The 22,254-nt window shown below is 38.2% G+C and overlaps 1 protein-coding gene across 2 annotated transcripts in view; it reads right to left on the reverse strand.

The window, feature by feature from the left end:
* PRR16 (proline rich 16) overlaps positions 1-22,254 on the reverse strand; it is a 199,005-nt gene that overhangs the window by 43,172 nt on the left and 133,579 nt on the right. The window lies entirely within an intron of this gene.

Genomic DNA, 22,254 nt, shown 5'->3' on the forward strand with positions numbered 1-22,254 from the left:
GAAAGGGACTGGAATGCCTTTCAAAATGCCAGGTCAAATGAAGAATTTGACTAGGTATCATAAAAAATGAGGTAGGCCTGGCCCTCAGCTCAAAAGTGTATGAAATATTCTGACCCAAGAGGCAATATTAAATGAAAATATAAATGTGATTCAATTTTCTGTTGACTTAGGTGTAAATGCAATGGCTTGCTGTCAGACATACTGGGAATCCCTGTTTGCACTCCCTGTCGACGTTAACCTGCACATCTACCTGCCCTATACGTCGTTAACTCCCACTGGGCCCTTGTATTAAGAAAATGAACAAAATTAAACATTATTTGTTAAAATATCAGTGCTTGACATTTGCTAAGCTCTTTGTACTTGGCAAACTTGGACATTTCCTTTTGCCTTTTTCTCTCAGTAGCCCTGCTACAAACATTAGAGCTTTTCAGAGGACCAATGTTCCACATATTGGAGTCAAATAAAAATAATAGCCAGCATTTATTGGATGCCTACTGTATGCCTGGACTTAAATTAGGCACTTTAAGTATATTATTGCAGCGGACATTCACTATAAGGTAGTCCTCATTCTTACTTCTCAGAAGTGGAAACGAGAGAGAAGCTAGGTGACTGGTTCTAGTATCTGAACAGCTCATAAGAGAATGTACAGATTTGGAACCCAGATCTCTGAGTTCTTCCAGAGCTTTCCATGGCCTCAGCTAAATGCTTTAGTCCCAAGGCTACTCCCCCTCCCCACACTTCATCCAGGATTACCAAAGGCACACCTGGAAGAGAGATCACCTGCTCAGCTCACAGTGAGGTTTCACTGGTCGGTTTTACATTTTTAGGACATACCATGCAATATTCATCAGGTTCTCAAAATGAATATTTAAAATGAATTTTAATAATTTAAGGTAAAAAAAAAAGATAAACCATGATAAGGTATACTTTACAATTCACTTTCCTAGATATTTTTCTAGTATTTTGACCAAAACAAAAGAACGAGTGATTGTTTTTTTAACCATGTTTCCATTTTCCAGCATATTACCTGAATGTAACCTGGACAGAACACAATCCGGTGCGGTGACTTCTGACTGCCAGTATTGTTTCCAGTACAATCATATAGAGAAGAGAAACTGTGAATGGGCTGGGGATTTGGCAAGGTCTGTTCAAATGCCTTAAATTTACTACTAATAAATTAAAGAAGCCAAAAGAGAGAGTTTTACATCCAATACAGGACAATTTAAGTTCTTTCTTGTTTATTATTATTACTACTACTACTATTATTATTATTATTTACCTATATATCTATTCTTGCTTTCAAACATTTATCAACAAAATGACATCTGAATTTTTATTCCATTAAAAAAAATAAAGGTACATATCCCCATAGCAAATGTTTCAAGAGTATGTTTATTTACCTTTGAAATTATTTCAATTCCAATTATAATAATACAAGAAGCAAGTTATCCACTTCTTCGCGTTGCCAGTATTTCTTAGTGACCCACTACAGGCTTAAAGACTATGCCAGGTATTAGGAAATCAAGAATGGAGGCCTGGTTATGGACCACAAGTATCTTGGAGAAAGAGATGGTAAGACACGAGTCACAAAGTAATACGCTATAGAGGTGAAAGTGTAATGCAGCAGGAAACTACAGAAAAGGGAAAGTTTAGTGTGACTGGCAAGGGGGGAACGTGACAAAGAACGGATGATGTGGGCTAAGTAACAGAGTCGCCAGTTTGGAGTTCTCATCAGGAGCTCACGCTCTGGACAGAGAGACGGGTGTTCAGCGCTTCTGTGAAGTAGCAATCGTTCACTGGGGATGTAGCCTGAAGACACAGAGTGCAGGAAATGAGCCTAGACAGGAAGATCATTCAGGGTCTATAGGTAACCCAAAGGGAGCTTCTATTTTTTTTCTATAGGTTGATGATTTTCAAGCCGCTGTTCTGCCCTGCAGACACACCTAGGTACCTGAGGCCACTCAGCAAGCCATGATAGTAGGGACCTTTCTGGGATCAATGCTCTATTCTGTCTCTGTCCCCCACATTATACTTCACATCGAATCAGCTCCATGGAGTTGAGATGGTCCTGTTTGCCCAGTAAAAACAGGTTTGAAAACTGCCGTTATGGGAAGTAAGCAAACGCTGAAGAACTTTTAACAGGGAAATTGCAAGTTCAGATTTGCAGGTAAAAAAACCGGAAGGACCATTTGGTAGCAGACAAGGCTGAGGCTAATTAGTAAGGATGTGGTCCCAAACGCCTGGGTGAGACATGGCGATGGTATGAAGAAATTAAGGAACAAAGTAAGGGATAAACAGTAGAGACATTGGGAGGTAGGACAGTCGGGACTTGGTGGTTGATTATACGTGAAGGGTAAAGAGGAAAAGGAAAATTTAATTTTTTTTTTACATTTATTTATTATTGAGAGACAGAGAGAAACAGAGCATGAGGAGGGGAGGGGCCGAGAGATGGGGAGACACAGAATGTGAAGCAGGCTCTATCTAGGCTCCGAGCTGTCAGCAAAGAGCCTGACGTGGGGCTTGAACTCACAAACTGTGAGATCATGACCTGAGTCGAAGTCAGACACTCAACTGACTGGGCCACCCAGGTGCCCCCAGAAAAGGAAAGTTTAGAATGGCACCAACATTTCTGGCTGGAGAATATGGATGGACAATATAAGGCATACCTAACAAGGGAAGAACTGACAAAGCAGGTGGCAGGGAGGGGGAGAACCATATGAGGTCAGTGTTCCCATACTGGGTTTAAGGTTCTGGGGACAAGCAGATAAATATAATCAACAGGCAAAAGGATGTCATCCTTGCAGATTCAGGTGAATGCTCTGCTCAGTTTAGTAATGGAGAGTGAAGCTACATATGGATGATTTGTCCCTGACATGTGTTTCAGAGAGAACAGTACTATTTTCTCTTAATTGCTGTTTTCATTTGAAGGAATGAAGGTCAGCTTGAACAGAAGAAAGCCTGATGTGGTCCTACATAGGAAGGGCAAATGGATGGCCATCTAGAGGCGTAGGTAGTATTCTATTTCCTCTCTGTGAGCATGAAGGGTGTGCTTACGGGCAGGAACACTGCCTGAGGACCATTCCAGACTTCATGCAAACAGTGTGAAAGTGTGGCCATGCTATCTGAAAGTGGAGTTCTCCTTCATCATAAAAGGTTGGAGAGCTAGTGAAAGAAAAGGAGGGAAAAAAAACCGTTTGCTTTCTATCCTATGCCTTTCTTTAAATCTACATAGTACTTACATATTCTGTTGCTGCTTATTAAATTGCATTACACTTACTGGTCTTGTCTGCCTCAGCCATTATTCTGTTAGCTCTGCTAGACCAGGTATGGGGATTTTTAAGGGTTGACTTCTCCACATGTTACACTCTACATGGCACAGAGTTTGCAGTAGACACTTGCTAGATGGATCTATCAGGAAGAAGGTTTGTTTTTTTCCTTGCATCTTAGAGAAGAGTGGTCATAATCTGCTCGGCCTCAGGATAATTTTAAACTGGGTGCATGTTTTGTTTAAATCTTTGATGTTTGCCTTGTCGGCTTGTTTGTTTCTCTGCTCGTATTCCTTGTCCAGCTCCACCCTTACTTGTTCTACTCCTCTAGCCCTACAAGGGTCTCTTTTTTTTAAATTGTAGGCAATGCATACTTCTCTCACTCGCTGCCTCCAGGCTCTGCAGCAAGTCAGCCAAATCACTGACGGCCAGTTCAGGACTGCCAATTCACAGAAGGGCAAAGCAAAAACTGCCTAAAGAGTAAGCTAGCTCAGCCTAAGGGTTAAAGCCTTCGTCGTAGTCCTGTGGGTCAGACACTCAGACACAGGAGCAGAGATGAGCTGGGTTTTATTCTGTTTTGTCTTGTTTTGTCTTGTTTTGTTTTGTTTTGTTTTTGAGAGTAGTAAGGTCATTTGACAGTATTATCCATCTACTTTTTAATAAAGATGAGAGAGTTGGCCAAAAGTTATCCTGTGAAGAAAAGAGCAGGAAATTATGCTCTACCTCTGGCCCATACGTAATGCTCCACTGACAGGCACATGCAACCTTTTAAATTTAATCCCAGTTCTCTATTCATGTAGGAATGGCTAGTGTATAAAGAAAACACCATGTCTCCGAAGAACAGACTGCCTTCAAAGCTGATACTGTGCTGACAGTGAATTAGAAGGTCTTAGCACAGCATGACAATGACTTTCATCATGAAACCTTTATGTGTGCCTGTCTCATGTTTTCTTTCTGCAGGGCATCAAATATGTTAGTACCATCAATGTAAAAATCCTTGTAGCTTTCACATATCATACATTTTAATTCAGTGATACTGATTTAAAATGACAGTGAGACTCTTTTTAGGTGAAGAAGAAGAAGAATCGGGAAAGCGACCACCCTTTTGGGGCTTTGAATTCTGAGGCCACACAAAGCATTTCTATAGCATTTTTCACTAAGTTTAGCCCAGTCTGTCAAACTAGAGAAGTAAACAGAATGTAATCTACACTGATAAATCATGCAAGGAAGTAAAATGCTCTTCCAATTAATCAGAACTTTATTTCCATTTTATTAATCTTTGTGCTGTAAAACTGATAATATTAAGGTTTATTTCTTTCTAAACAATTATATGATTTAAACAATAGTATAGAAAATCCTTAAATAATATTAAAATAATAAAAATATATTAATTGAATCCAACATCACATTTAAATATCTAATCTTAGTTAATGGTTTATCATTATGTATAATATAGATAAACATCAAAAAATAAGTTACCTACTAATGATAAGTGTCACTCATTTGCTTGTTCTGAGTTAGTAGAAGGCACATATTCTGAATTAAGTCACTAGATACCAAAATTCAAAAGAAAACCTTTTGTTTTTCAATAATAAGAAAATAAGAGTTCTAATGATTTCAGAGCTCGTTTAAAGTAAGTGCACAGGGGGGCGCCTGGGTGGCGCAGTCGGTTAAGCGTCCGACTTCAGCCAGGTCACGATCTCGCGGTTCGTGAGTTCGAGCCCCGCGTCAGGCTCTGGGCTGATGGCTCGGAGCCTGGAGCCTGTTTCCGATTCTGTGTCTCCCTCTCTCTGCCCCTCCCCCGTTCATGCTCTGTCTCTCTCTGTCCCAAAAAAAATAAATAAAAAACGTTGAAAAAAAAAAAAAATTTAAAGTAAGTGCACAGGACAAGATCTTAGCCTCAATCCTATGAAATATGTGCCTTTAAAATAACATCTTTCCAATAGGATTGGAGCATTTGCCAGTGATCAGACAATCCAGTATATTAGGGTCATAATATAAACTGAATAGTGAAAGGTTTTTTCTTTTCCTGTTTCTTCCTACACAGATAAACAGAGAGAGAAAAAGACAGACGAAGGTAGAGATATTTCTAAGATAATTACCACACCACAGGCTGTATGTGTTGGAGTGTGTGTGTTAGAATGTGTGTATGTGTGTGTTCCTGTATGTATATACTAGGGTGTGTGTGTGTGTGTATGTGTGTGTGTGTGTGTGTGTGTGTGTGTGTGTGTGTGTGTGTGAAGCAAGAGACAGATAGACTGTGGGAGCCACACTGCAGATGACCTGATTGTAAATCCTAGCTTCACTAAATCCTGGCTACATAACTTTAAAGAGGGGCTTCACTTCTCAGAAAGCCTGGCCTTTAAACAGGATCAGAAAAGAATTTCATGGACTGTTAGAATTCAATGAATAAATAAATGGAAAGCCTTGAAACAGTGCCTGGTTCACAGCCTTATTACCTTATTGATTACCATTATCGAAGTTCTTCTAGCCTCTACCTGTCATAAATTATCCTAAAAATACTGGGTCAAATACATTGTTTAGAGAGCTTTTGGATCTATTTCTGCTTAAAAATATCATAATTACTAATGCCTCCATGAATGACCTTGGGGAAATAAGCTATGTGTGAAGTCACTTCTACATTTTAAAAAAGGTGGCTATGATGCCTGCCAACACTGGAGGAGGAGATCACAAGGAATGAATGAATCTGGCTCAGGTTTCTAACAAGGAGGATGACATAGTAATATTATGGTACCTTAATATTTCTTTGCCTTTATGTGTTACTTTGCATGAGTTTCAAAGCAAACCAACAACAAAACTGCTAAATCAGGGTTCCTTTCAAGAGAGATCTTTTTTTAAAGTGTGTGGGAGAGAATGAGCTGCAAGCAGCAAAAAATAGGAAAAATAAAGACAGAGGAAAGAGATCCATCTAATGGAAAAAAAAATCAAGAAAGAGTAATACTCAAATGGTAAATTATTTTCCTTCCAATCTATTTCTTTCCAGGCTCAGCAGAAAAGGAGGGTTCCAGGTTCCTATTATGCATGTGCATATAAAATTAGGGCTCTTAATCTGCCCTAGAATCATGAACGTTAAAATATCAGCTCTTATTTTACTTTGGTGATGTACAAAGAGGAGGTCATGTCTATTTTAAGTTCTTTGGATTCCCTCTTAAGTTTTAGGTTTTAAATAAATCTTCACTATTAGCTTATCCTATCATCATTTGTTTCCTTATGATTAGAGTTGAGTCCAAACATTAAAAAATCTGTTTATTTATGGGCGAGTTGTCAACTTTTAGAGAGAACAGATACACCACTAAGAAATTTTGGAAACTTCTGTGTCCCACAACAGACTGGATTAGACAGACCAGAGAGCCTGAAATTTCTCTAAAATGCCTATTTAGATTTGCTCAAAAAGGAAAGGGGCCATCTAGGTTCCAGGAACAGACATGGAAGCCAACGAGCTAGTACAGAGACAAAACTTGTGAAGAGGAAGGTGACTGCCGGTCTAGGTGATCAAGGAGCTTGAGGTTTGACATTCAGCGTGGACCACAGACAATAAGGTAGCAATACCTGTAACAGAAAAGAGCTCTAGAAGAGCTCCACCCTCTGTGAAGGGTCAACCAAGAAAACAAATAAATATATCCACTTAACATAGAGCATTAAGGACATTGTTCACTGTGGGTTCAAGGAAAATGGTGTTCTGTTTGTTTGTTTGTTTTTGGTAACTTTTAAAAATCTTTACCTGATTTGGGATTCAAATGTCAGAATCTGCACACTGTGGCAGTCCCAAGCCAGGAAATTATGAAAACGTATCTAGCGGCAGGCTAGTAATAGCACAGAAGCATCTGGAAGAAGTAGAGGCAGGTCACTCTTACAATATTTTGAAGATTTAGATAAGCTTATAATAAGCAATGGCAAAATGTATAAGAAAGCAACCCACTATGACTGAGTGTCAGCACAGAAAACACACAACAGGAATAGAAACCCAAGAGCTTAAAAATAATAATAATAAAAAAAAAGATAAACTGTAAAATAAGTAGGTTTAAAGTGACGAAAGACATAAATTAAAAAATAAACACTGAATAAGATACTGCATATACATGTAACTAAACATAAGCAAGCTAAATTCAAATTAGACACAGTTGAAGAGAAAACCAGTAAACTAGAAAACAGACAAGGAAACAGAATGGAGTAATAGAAAGATTTTGAAAATACTAGCAAGTGGCTAGGTGATGTAGATGATACAATAAGAAGGAACAACAGTTAACAGAAGTTCTGAGGGAGCACCTGAGTGGCTCAGGCAGTTAAGTGTCCAACTTTTAATTCCAAGTCAGGTCACTGATGGTTTTTGGAGTAGTGGGGGTCCGGAGCTGATGCTGAGAAAGAATTCTTGAGATGTCTTTGGTGCAAAAAGGTGATTTTATTAAAGCAGGGGGACAGGACCCATGAGCAGGAGCTGCACTGGGGTTGTGAAGAGTGACTGATGATATTATATGGAGTTGGGGGAGGTAAAGACAAAAGGAGGCCTCCAGAAGGACTTTGATATGCTAAAGAGGACTCACAAGATAGGAGGCCTTGCTATTGTCAAGCTAAGGTTATTTTTCCTATAGTGAGGACAGTAGGGGGTTCCTGGAGAAATGTTCTACTCTGTATTTGCCTCCAGTATTTGTCAATGGGCTGCAGCTTATAAAGGAATTTAATTTTACCTGCCATTTCCTTCTTGCCTTTGTTCCCACATTACAATGGAGGGAAGGATGATGTTGGGGCTCCAGGAAACTAAGTCAGTAGGTTTCTGGAGATTAGGTTGATAAGATTGCCTTTTTCTTGTAACTTACTAAGACGTTTGTAAACTGATGGAGACTCATGTCCTGCATGACTGTGATTTCTTATCAGTTAACCATTTGTTTTCCCCTTTCCTGTGTTCTTGGGCAGCCAGGAGTGCCTGAGGAATGTCACACATATCCCACCTGGCTGGGGGTGGGGGGGGGTGGTGGTGTGTTTGTGAGTGTCAGCTTACCTTATGCTCCCTCATCAGTCATGATCACAGAGTTCGTGAGAGGGAGCCCCACATCTGGCTCTGTGCTGACAGTGCAGAGTCTGCTTGAGATTCTCTCTTTCTGCCCCTCCACTCACATGCACACACCCTCTCAAAATAAATAAATAAATAAACTTAAAAACAACAACAACAACAACAACAAAAATCAAACATAAGTTCTGAGACAGAGAGAGAGGGAGGGAGGAGGGAGGGGTGAGAGAATGAAAGTAAGGACAATGGGAATATGTTAATATTTTAAAAAAAGAACGGCCGAGAATTTCCCAGAATTGACGAAAAACAGGAGTCCTCGGATAAAAGGCGAGGTGAGTGTGATTAACAAGGAAAAATCCACAGCTGGGGGCCGTCATAATGGAACAGCTAATGACCAAAGAAGAGAGAAGCTCCTGAAAGCAAGCAGGATGAAGAGCACATGAGCTGCTAAATAATAATACTTATGCCAACAGCTGAATTTAGAGGACTCAGTGCTACAGCAGACACCAGAAGATCATGGGATGATATTATTAAAAGGCTGAGAGGAAATAACTGTTTGCTTAGAATCCTCTGCCCAGTAAATCGAAAATGGAGAATCAAATACATATTTTTCAAAGCAAAAACAAAGAGAGGCTTCTACTAGCTGTTCTTACCTAAAAAACTCAAGGATGTACTTTGGGAATATGGAAATGTAGGCAGAAAGGAGTGGGAAGTAATGGTGAGCAAAAAATGGAACATGTTATCAGTTAATCTAAATAAGCGTCGTTAGCATAAAACAGTATAGAAATGACTACTGTAAGGCATATAAGCCAAGACGAGTCTAAAATATTGGACAGTTAGGTATTGAACAGAGTTAAAACATGCTAAGATCCTTTTATTGGTCAAGAGACATCTAGGAATACTGTGTATGCATGTAAAACCTGCATTTTAGAAACATGCACTGGGAGAAATCAAGCAGGCGTGTTAACAACTTCAGTTGTAGTCTCTAAAAAGTAGAAAAATGTGTGTGTTTCAAACAAGGTAAGGGGATTCCACAAGGAAAAACAGAGACTCCCACCTTTAAGATGCTGAATTTTGCATGGGAAAGACATAGCTACAATTTCCTACAACAAAAAAGAAACAAAAATCTGCTTCATCCTCTCTGTCCTACGTTTTGTATCTTCTCCCCTTTACAGCCTTAGTAGAGGCAAAGAGTTCCCATAAACTTACATGTTTCCTAAACTTTAGAAAGCACAGTGCTGGGCGCTGCCAAAAACATATAAACAAAAACAGAATCTATTATTCAACATGTGCTCAGAGAGCTCGAACAAATGTCTGCAAACTTGCCAATACATGTGCTTTAGGTTATGGCCACCCCACTCAGACTCACTTATATCTAAAAGACAAGTGTCTTAAAAACAAAGTAAGTGTAACCAGAAAAACGTTTACATAGCTCCCATGCTTACTGCTCTCTGAAAAAGATACCCATCTTTGTTCCCTTGCTGTTAGCACCTGAGTTTCTGAATACAAAAACCATCAAGTGAAAACAGGAGGGCCACAAATACCAAACAAAGCATCCAGGCTTGACGTTCAGCCTTCCAGGGAACAATCCACCTTCGCATGTAAGGAGTATAAATTCACGAGATAACAGAACAATTGAAGAAATGGTTATAGGATCCACGTTGCTGCTAGAAGAAATGCACTCAGCGGGATAAAGACAACAGAAAGAGAATGCAATTAAGAAATGTAATTGTAACTAAGAACAGGTCAAGAGATATTGTTTAAAACAAAACAAGAAAACACACTAAGGGTTCTTTTATTTCTTTAAGAAAGGGCCTAAGGAGGGGGAGAATGATGTGTGAGCTTTTGACAAATCTGTCTCTAACAGTAAATTCTTGAGTTCATAAGAAATAGACTGAGATCAGAGGCTTTTAAGCGTCAGGGAATATGCCATTCAAGATGCTTCTGGGGGAAGAATAACTTGTAAAACCAGTAGTCTGTCGCTCTTCTTTTGTTTTGATGCATGGAGAGCCAGTACAATAGTTAAATAATCTATAGTACCTCCCTAATTTTTTTTCACAAAGCCTGAAGCCCAGGAATGAGAAATGAGGCACTCAGAAAAATTATTTTTAAATGGGCAGAGTTTGTGTGGGATCATACTTTTCTCCATCTGCCCATGTAAGATGCCTGATAATGCACAACAAAGACTATTGTAATGCAACGGTACTGAGTCATATTTTAAATCCTTTCTGCTTGCAGTTCCAACTTACTACAAGATGTTCAGAGAATCCTTTAAGATGACAGTCATGAACTTGCTTAAGAACCTAGCTATAAGGGGCATCTGGCTGACTCAGTAGGAAAAGCATGTGACTTTTTTTTTTTTTACATTTTTTTAACGTTTTATTTATTTTTGAGAGGGGGAGGGAAGAGCGAGAAAGAGGGAGACACAGAAGCCAAAGCAGGGTCCCGGCTCCGAGCTGTCAGCTCAGAGCCCGACGCGGGGCTCAAACTCATGAACCATGAGACCATGGCCTGAGCTGAAGTTGGATGCTTAATCGACTGAGCCCTGCATCCCAGCATGTGACTGTTGATCTCAGGGTTGTGAGTTTGAGCCCCACGCTGGGTGTACTTAAATAAATTAAGGAAACTTTAAAAAAAAATAACCTAGTTATGATATCTACATGGCTCTACCAAATTCATCAAATGGCACTTATTAAGTATCTGCTATTTGAAACAATGAGTTCACAGTATTGGGATCATATATGGATTATATGCGACTAGTATTCAGGGCCACTGAGTACGAGGCCAAGTTAAATCCCTATATGCCTCTGTTGCCTAATGTGCACAATAGGGGAAATGATAAATGAACACCCTGCATATCTCACAAAGTAGAAATGAGTGAAAATAAAAGGACAGACTATAATGAAATTGGGCCACTGACTGAAGAAGTATATTAATTAGCCATCCAGGCTAAAATAGAGAGTTTCTTCTACACTTTGCAGAAATTCCTCCAGACATAAATTTAATACCATAATGCAACTTCCATTTAAACATTTTTATTTCAAGTGATGAGCTTTAAATGAGGTACAGAAACCTAATTTATTTCCAAAGTCAGATACTCAGATTATCACATCAAAGGGAAATTATGTATGACTGAATTCTAAATAAATAAAACTTCCTATTTCATTGCCAACTTATTTTGATGCTAACTGTAAAAAAATGACTTTTTTAGCTTTTACTCTACAAATTATGGAGAGAGGCCAGATGAATACAAAAATTACAATGTATTATCAACTGTTGAACTTGATTTTCAGTCTGCCTTATCTTTATCACTTACTACGGACCAAAATACTCAATCTCTGGGCTATCATTAGGTTTGTTTATCTTTTTTTTTTTAACATCTTTATTGAGGAATAATTTGCATGTGACAAAATTCACCCACTTAAGTGTACAATTCTTTTCTGGTAAATGATTTTCAGTAAATTGACAGAATACGGTTAATGATATTGGAAGAGCAGTGTAACAGGATAGATGGTAACTACACTTGTGGTGTATACAGCAGAAAACAGAACCCTGTCAAATCACTACATTGTACACCTGAAACTGATGTGACATTGTGTGTCAACTATACTCAAACAAACAAACACCAACGAAACAAAACAAAACAAAACAACAACAAAAATCAACCCAGAACATCCTGGATGCAGAGACAAAGTAGCAGAACTAGATTACTACCATCAACACTATTGCTGCTAACACGTCAGTCCTCTTGAGTAGGACATTAGACACATCACAGAAGAACATGAATGATAAATTCACCCACTTCAGTGTACAATTCTTTTCTGGTAAATCATTTTCAGTAAATTGACAGATGTGTGCAACTTTTGATGTAATCTAGCTTTCAGATTTGCATCACCCCTTAAAAAGACATCTCAAGGTTATGTGCAGTCAACCCCTAGTCCCAGGCCACCAGTACTCTACTTTCCAACTCTAGAGACTGTTTTTTTATGGATATTTCATATAAACCGAAACCTATACTATGTGGTCTTTTATATCTGGCTTCTTTCACTTCGCAGAATGTTTTTGAGGTTCTTGATTGTTGTAGCATGTATCAGGAGTTGGTTACTTTTTATTGCTGAATAACAGTCTCTTGCATGGATATTTAATATCTATATTTATCTATCATACTTCATATGATAGATATTTGGATTGTTTCCAGTTTTGGGCTATTATTAATAATACTTCTATGGATATCATAGTCCATGGTATGTACTGAATTATACTCATCATATGCCCATGCTCACATGCACGGTTCCAAATACCCATAGTGTTTACTCAGCCTTGGGGAAGTTAGTGTTGAGATATATAAACCATTGATTTAGACTTTCTAAGTGCTCTGTGAGTGTTTTAAAGTTTTGAGGTGAAGAGAAACAGGAGTGTAAAGTGGTTAGGAGTACAGAGTCTGGAGGTGGACTTCTTAGGTTTGTAAACCAGTTTAACGTTGTATTAATTCTATGTTAGACAAGTCATTAGTGTCTTTGATTTTCTTGACTACAGAATGGGGATAATGACAATGCCTCTTTTATTTTTTTTATTTCTTTGTTTAAGTTTATTTACTTATTTTGAGAGAGAGAGAGAGAGAGAGAGAGAACACGAGGAGGGGAGGGGCTGAGAGAGAGAGGGAGAGAGAGAATCCCAAGCAGGCTCTGCACAATTGGCAGAGCCTGATGTGAGGCTCAAACTCACAAACCAAGAGATTGTGACCTGAGCTAAAATCAAGAGTCAGACGCTTAACCAGCTGAACCACCCAGGCGTCCCTGACGATGTCTCTTTTATATATAAGCTTATAGTGAAGGTTAGATGATGAACAGGCTTTGCGCAGTGCTCACTAGATATTAACTATTATCATTACTGCTGTGCACCAAATCATCATGGAAATAATTTTTAAGAGGTTAGTACTGCTAGTAAATAAGATGTTTAGAAGATTTCTCAATCTATTTTCACACTAAGAGACGCAACTATCGCCTTTGCTTAATAGAATACACTATCAAGCATGAACACCGTATGTTTTCATACAGAGAGCAGCCAAATAACTATTTTCCTGTCTGGCCACCCCCACAGTGATGGCCTGGGGAAGAATCTCTAGTAACCACTAGGCAAATAAACTATTGGGATTACATCAAAATAAAAAAGCTTTTGCACAGCAAAGGAAATGATCAATAAAACAAAAGGACAATCTACTGGAGGTATTTGCAACTGATATATCTGATAAGGGGTGAATATCCAAAATATATGAAGAATACAACAGAACACCAAAAAAAAAAAAAAATCTGATTAAAAAATGGGCAGAAGACCTGAAGAGATAATTTTTCAAAAAAGAAATACAGATGGCCAACAGACACATGAGAAGACGTTCAACACTACTAATCATCAGGGAAATGCAAATCAAAACCACAGTGAGATATCATCAAACACCAGTTGGAATGGCTAAAATCACAATGACAAGAAATAACAAAGGCTCGCAAGGATGTGGAGGAAAACAGTCCCTCGTGCAGTGCTGGTGGGAATGCAAACTGGTGCGGCCACTGTAGAAAACGGTATGGAGGCTTCTCAGAAAATTAAAAACGGAACTACCATAAGATCCAGTAATTGCACCACTGGGTGTTTACCCAAAGAAAACGAAAACACTGTTTTGAAAAGATACATGTATTGCTATGTTTATTGCAGCATTATTTACAACAGCTAAGATTTGGAAACAACCTAAGTATCTTTCAACAGATGAATGGATGAGGAAAATGAAACATAAACATATATATATGTGTGTGTGTGGGGGGGGGATATTCTATAGATGTTCCATATTCCACACTCATTAAAGGGATGAGATTGTGCATGTGCAACAACACGGATGGACCTAGAGCGTATTATGCTAAGTGAAATAATTCAGACTGAGAAACACAAAAACCATAGGATTCAGCTCATAAGTGGAATTAAAACAAACGAACAAAACAAATGAATAAGCAAACAAACGAAAAGCAGAATCAGACCTAGAAATATAGAGAACAAACTCATGGGTGCCAGTGGGGGGAGGGTTGCGGGATGTGCAAAATGGGTAAGAGAGAGGGAGATACAGGCTTCTGGGTGCAGGATGAAACAGGGGGAAAAAAGGCACAGCATAAGGAATACTGCTAATGATATTGGGATTGCAGTGTAACAGGACAGATGGTAACTACACTTGTGGTGTATACAGCAGAAAACAGAACCCTGTCAAATCACTACGTTGTACACCTGAAACTAATGTGACATTGTGTGTCAACTATACTCAAAAAAAAACCCCAAAACAACAACAAAACAAAACAAAACTACAACACCAAAAACCAACCCAGAACATCCTGGACGCAGAGACAACGTAGCAGAACTAGATTTCTACCCTGAACATGCTTCCTGCTAACACGTCAGTCCTGTTGAATAGGACACTAGACACGCCACAGAAGAGAATGAATGACAATAAACAGAAAAGGCAATGACATACCTTTCTCAGCTTAATTAGTTTAACAAATATAGAGTGCATACTATGGGCTGGGAATAATTCTTAATCCTTCAAACATAGTAATTTAATCTTCATCACAACCCTATAAAGCATATCTATTTATTACCTCCAATTTCAGATGAGATCAGTAAGGCACAGAGAGGTAGAGTGATTTGACCAGTGTCACACTGCAAGCCAGTAACAGACCAGAAAACAGAGCTCCAGGGTGGAGTTCACACCATTCTACTTTGCTATCTATTTTACTGGGAGACAGACAGATGTGACTGAAGCAAGACATATTCCCAGAAAAGACAAGTAGAAGCATCATCAGTTTGTTCTGCACACAGACCAATTTCCTTTCATCATACTATCTGATTTACTTTAAGCCACAGGAAAAGGCTTCTTTCAAAGATGAGTGAAATAAGAAAGGTCTAAATTATACCCTACTTTCAGTTTCATCTTAAATTCTGTTATCCATTCTGTATAAATGTAATACTGAAAAAGTCAAGCTTTGCAAGTTCAAAGATGTGATTCTTCACATGCCAGAAAGGATCCCAATCCTGACCATAAGAACATTCTCCCTCTTACCAATCACTTTTTCACTATCTGTGAATTGAGACAGCAATAGACCCTCTGAGGAAAAACATTCCCAATTTTGAAAAATGTTGCACAATTTATGCCCTCCCTGGAAGATCATGGTGCATATTAACACTTTTGACTTTTTAACTACATAAGCATTAAGTACATATGTGTAAAATTTAAAACCTACAGAAAAACGAAATGCAGCCCTACATTCATTAACATGATAAAGGCTCTGAAAAGTCTTGATATGTAGAAACCTGACTAAATTTGTTTAGTGCAGCATTTCCCAAAATGTTAAGATAATGCAGTTTGCATTTCTCCTATGAAACACCTATTGATCTATATTGGAAAACAATGCCCTAGGTGGCTAACCAGTCTATAACAGATCGATGCAATTATTTCTTCTTCATTTTTTAGGCTTATTTATTTATTTTTGAGAGAAAGAGAGAGAGAGAAAGCACAGGGGAGGGGCAGAAAGGAGAGGGAGAGAGGGAGAGAGGGAGAGAGAGAGAGAGAGAATCCGAAGCAGGCTCTGCACTGTCAGCGCAAAGCCTGATGTGAGGCTTGAACCCACAAACCATGAGATCATGACCTGAGTCGACATCAAGAGTCGGACGCTTAACAGACTGAGCCACTCAGGCGCCCCATAATGAAAAGTTAATCGAATGCAATCTTTGAAGCCTGCATGAGACAGATGACAGTTAATAATATATGGCAACATGAGTTAACTGTCAACATGAAAATAAAGAGAGTAATATTCGCTAACATCATTAGAGGCTTATCGTGCTCCAGACACTGAATGTTCTACGTGGATTACCTCATTTAATGTTCAAAACAACCATAAAAGGCAAGCATTTATTTATTGATTCTTGTTTCATAGAGAAGAAACTGAGTAATATGCTCAAGGCATGCACTTAGAAAGAGGCAAAGCTGGACTTTAGATACATGCATTTTAAACCCAGAATTCATCTTCCAGTAATTAAAGCGAACTGCCTTCCACTGTGTCCTAGGCAATCCTATCACTTACACATGCAGAATCCCAAGTCATAGGAATAAACTCGGGAATAGGTAATTGTTATGCAGAACTACCCAGGAAAATCTAGGAAAAATAATAGGGTTTATTCACCATAATTTATGTCAAGTCTGGATACCTTTGTTACCATAAAACCTTTCCATTTGTGTGTGTCTCCTTTCGCTTTACGAAGGAGCCCGATGATTGGAACATTTTTATTTTCTTCTTCCCTATCCAAAAATAACTGCAGTGACAGCATATTTTCAAATGGTGGTATATTCTACACAGAGCTGAAAATAAAAAAAAATGTATCTGCAGTCAAAGAATTATTTCATATTACTTTTCATTTTTCTTTGGAAGGATTATTCATACATTAATCCCTAATTCCAAAATACAAACTATGTTGTGTTTGTGAGTGAATAGTGTGAATTTTTTTATCATTTTCTCCCTACTGCATACTTTTCAAAGTGCTAACATTAAGTTTCTGCAAATCAAATTCCATTTTGACATATAGACTTTTAAGAAGCAAAAAGAAAGTCATGCAAAAAGCACTTGATTTAAAGACCGGAAAAAGTTACTAAAATATGGAATGCCAACTTCTAAAAAATGCACACTTTTCATGTTTTGTTCTCAGAAGACAATATACAAGTAATGAGTAAGGCACTTCTGCAGCTCTCCGTAGCGTCTTCATTCCCTGGTGACCTCTTTAGAGCATCTGAAAATGGGGGGGGGGGGGGGGGACAAAAAACCTATCTGTAGAAAGAATCTTTTTCTTTCACTCCATACATACTTCTTGAGCCATTACTTTCCTAGATGTTGAGGATTCTGTAGTGAAAAGAAATGATAAGGTCCGTACCCTGAAGGAACTTCCATTTGGCAGGGAGGAGACGGTGAAGAAATTAAAAAAAAAAAAAAATGCATAAATGAGAAATCACAGAGTGGTTGGTAACTACAGAGAGAAAAGCTACAGAGAGACAACTGTGTGCCAAGTGGCTGAGTGTGTTATAGGGAGTGACAGAGACACATATGGACAGTGACAGCTCAGGCTGATGGTCTGAAAGAGGTACCATAGCCACTGGGGGCTAAAAGAGTGGAAGGGGCCAGTCATGTGCATACTAGTAGCAAAGGCCTGGAAGCACGAATGAGTCTGGGAAGCCCAAAGAACCCAAAGAATAGTTTGCGTTGGTAGAGAAGAAGGTAGAGGCATCTGACTGATAGGTGAGTTCTAGGGTCAATGGGGCCACAGCAGACTGACCACAAGGTACACAAACACGGTAAGGAAACTGAAGGAGCCCTGGTGACAATAGGAGGCCACAGTTTTCAAAATGGGCTGACACTCCTTCTCTCTCTCTCTTTTTTTAATGTTTATTTTTGAGAGAGACAGAGAGAGCAGGGGAGGGGCAGAGAGAGAGGGAGACACAGAATCCAAAGCAGGCTCCAGGCTCCGAGCTGTCTGCACAGAGCCCTACGCGGGTCTCGAACTCACGAGCCGTGAAATCATGACCTGAGCCAAAGATGGATGCTTAACCGACTGAGCCGCTCAGGCACCCTGTCATTCTTTTCTGCTTCAACCCCTACTTTGCGTGCTCTGAGGAAAATGGATTGTAGGATGGCAAGGGAGGAAGCAAGGTCTGCTTAGGAATTCATGTAAGGATGGTCTAATTAAAGGATGAGGGGAATGAAGATGGTAAACAGGAGTCAGGATATGTTCTTCAGTCAGATTTGACAAAACTTCCTAGTGGATAAGACACGCACGGTGAGTCCAAAGGAGGAAGCAAGAACGATCCCAAGACTTTGGGCCCTGGCAGCTGGTGCGATTATGGAGTGATTTACTGACAGTGAGGAAACTGAAGAAAGAGAAAGAAGAGTGGCAGATCTAGGCATTGATTCTTAAGTTCTGCTTTTGACATGTTTATTTTGCAACACCAATCAAACGTCCAACAGAGATGATGCGTGGGCTCTGGGGAGAGGTGAGGGTCAGGGCTGTGAATCTGGGAGTTACTCACATACAGCTGCTGATGGAGCTTTGAAGGACTAGATGAGGTTAGCATGGAGGGGAGGAAGGAAGAGAGCTCTCAGATTGAATATGTGGGCCCAGCAACATCCAGTGGTGGAGGAAGCCAGAAGGATTCAGCCAACAGCACTACGGAGGGGTGGCCAGTCAGAGGGGAAACATGAATTGACCAGTTCAGCACCCAGAACCTTGGCAGGTACCACAACAATAACCAAAGAGGAGAGCATTCTGGCTTTATTTCACCTACAGCTTTGCGTTTATAGCAAGTTCACTGACCGACATCATTAGAAGTACTTGTGTGCCGCCTAAGGTTGAATGTACACAATACTTGTCCAGAATAACTTCCACGGTGTTTTGATTTAACAATAAAATCAAACAAGCCCATCTCAGAAGCACACTTTCCTGCAGGTTATCAATCACTGCACACAAGTGTGAAGAAACGCAACATGGCCACGGAGCTGCTTCATCATTGCACCTGCAGACGTTGCTGCCATTATGCTCTACAAGGTTTCGCTCTTACCATGTTCAAGGTCATTCGCATGGATGAATAAATTTAAGATCAATTTCATTCACTGTTTTGTTATGGAACTGCACAATACTGCAAAAGTTCTGCTACACAGTCCTCATATTCATCTTTTCACTTCACTAACTGAAAAAGGAGACTCCACCGTGGCTGGCAAGTTCGTTGCACATCCCATGTTTAAAAATTCTGAGGACTACTGAACAATACTTATGTTATGTTTTGAGCCACACTTGTTTTAGTTCCTCTCTACCATCACTATTCATCCTTATTTCCTGTACTCGAATTATTACTTCTTATCTTCTCTCTGATTTACTTCCAACTCCCTTCACTTACATTGCTTTTATACAAATATATATATATATATATATATATATATATACACACACACACACACATGTATATACATATACATACATACATACATATATGTATATATATGTAGATATGTGCATATACATATATACGTATATACATGTATATACATATATACGTATATACATGTATATATGTATATGTATATACACACACACACACACACACACACACACACACACACACACACACATTGCCATACTCTGAACCTATCAAGGGCAAAACCATGTTTTGGTAATCTTCACATCTCTCACTTCTAACAAAGTGCCCAGTACAAAGCACATTTTCACCAAGTGTTGAGTGAATGCGTGAATTAAGTAATCTACTAAATTAGTTCAAACTGTTCTTTTTTAGTTTGACAAAAATGATAAAGCTATCAAAGGACTGCTTTATTATATTTAAATTAACACACTTAAGAGAAATTTTCAATTTTCCTATTGCTGAGATTTATCAGTCTTCCAAACTGTCCCAACTTTCTTTAATTTGGATATGTAATTTTCATCAGTGTGCTGGTATAATAAACCATTTTGAGTGACAACTGCTATTCAATTGACATTAGATTTATTTTTTTCTTAGCCTTAGGAACTAGCAATGTGGTTGAACTCAATAGCATCATTAAATGTTGGATTTTCTCTTTTGTTCAGTGTGGCAAATACTTCTGAAGAAGTATTTTAAAATTTAGAGTCCTGGGGTGCCTGGATGGCTCAGTCAGTTAAGCATCTGACTTTGGCTCAGGTCATGATCTCATGGTTCATGAGTTCTAGCCCCACATTGGGCTCTCTGCTGTCAGCAAAGAGTCTGCTTCAGATCCTCTATCCCCCTCTCTCTCTGCCCTTACTCCATTCTCTCTCTCTCTCTCTCAAAAATAAAATAAAAACATTAAAGTAAAATAAAGTAAAATTTATAGTTCTTATAAGCATTATGAAAAGTTACCGTAAATTCTATATCACTATTTCTACTAGTCAACTTTGTAATTATTTCAACAGTGAATTCTCTGTTTTCAATGAACTATCCTCAGCTAAAAGAGTTAAATATTAGACCTGAATGTTTTTCCTAGAAAAATTATAAATGAGTTGGAGAGGTTCTATCACTGTCTGTTAAGTACAACAGAAATCTTAAAGGTACAAAATACTTCACTGGAGAGCAGATACACTGTCTGGTTGGAGATTACCAAGACTTCATTCTGATGGAAAATGCTAAGCCTGCAGTGCTCTGCTTTTTCTGTAAAAGTCATATCAAACAGAATACATGGAAATGAGGCCCTGAATTCTCTGGCTCAATAGGTCAGCTGAAGGTCTTAGGAACTCATATTGAATAAGTGACTTGCAAAATATTAATCATCAGTTAATATAAGAGCTAGAATATGAATTTAAGAAATCTTCATTTCTAGCCTTATCTTCACCATGTGATTTGATCTTGGTTGTGTCATTTAGTTTTATGGTGAAATCACGTTATTTATTAAAAAGAAAAGTAAAATAAAAAGCAATTCTAAATATCTCTCCATGAGTATTGCCTATCAATATAAATATAGACAGGTTTTCTAATCTCTTTCTCCTGATTTAGTCAAAAACTTACCTTTACTTTCCATTGGGTGTGTTTTTATATTTACATAGACCTCAATAACTTGTATTTTATTTATCTGAAAAGTGGAATTTTAGAAGATAGGTATAGCTAAATCCCAACTAGCATTCCTTCTTGTTTTACAAGTAGGACATATTAAAATGAAGACAATTCGTGGTGTGAGTCCTAACTGTTAAAAACCGTGTGATTATTACAACTCCATATCTGAAAAAAATGTTTACTAATTACATTATTTAATTGAAATTGCTATACAGGCGAATTAACAGGCTCTCAACTACAAAATTGATACTACTCAGAGGAATTCATTTCAAATAGGGTATTTCCAAACACACAACCAAAGGATATAACTGATTAAAGAAAAATAGAAAAATATTAGACCTGAATATAGGTCTGAATTAGACCTGAATAGACCTGTTTGAAAACAGGTCAAAATATTCCCAATATTTGACATTATCCAGACATCTTTTACTTTTGGTTTTACATATAATAAATTTTCTCTTCAAATTCAATTGTTAACTGACCATGGCATCTTTCAGATTTTATCTAGTGTGGAAAAATTTAGTATTCATATTTAACACAAAGGATAACTGGAGTCCTGTATAGATAGGAACACTGAAATAAAATTATTACTCCAGAAGCATCACAGCTTAATAAGTAATAAGCCCGTATTCTTTCATATATAGAAAAGTACTGATACCAATGAAATATTTATTGTTACCCTTTGATCGTGGGAAAATAAAAATTTGCAACAAACGAACATTGTTGACCTTGACTGTACATGTTTTCACTTCATTAAGGATTCACAGCTGTTAAAGGTAATGATCCTTCTTATGGTCACATATGGTGTGGTCGACTATCCCTGAATTATGAATGAGTTCTAAACAACACAAATCAACTTTTAAGGGGAAAAAATGAGCATAATTCAATATTGGTTCTAAATAATCATACATTGTATGTGATTTTTTGTTTTTTTAATGGCCCAAATGACTAGTTGTCTGTAGTCAATATTATAAAGGGAAGTTATGGAAATGTAAACTAGTTTTGTTCATAAAAAGCATAGGTATGCTAACATGAACCCATTAATCCTGTCACCTTGAAAGTTAAATCCTACAATTAAATAAACAGTATAAGTATTCCTTAAAATACCTTTGGAGCTCCACAGAGCAAACAATGCTTAATTTCATGGTATTATTATAGATATTTTCCTCTATGGAATTTAAACATAAAACATAACTTCTATGTTGTGAAAATGACATATGACAACTTATATGGCGATAACTAGTGTTGTGATTGTTACCTGTTTTCAAGGTCATTATTTAATAACTTGAATATCCAAATATCTAATTGTTAATTATCATTTCTGTATACATTTA

This window comes from Panthera onca, chromosome A1 (genome assembly GCF_046562875.1).
Source record: "Panthera onca isolate mPanOnc1 chromosome A1, mPanOnc1 haplotype 2, whole genome shotgun sequence".
Classification (NCBI taxonomy): domain Eukaryota; kingdom Metazoa; phylum Chordata; class Mammalia; order Carnivora; family Felidae; genus Panthera; species Panthera onca.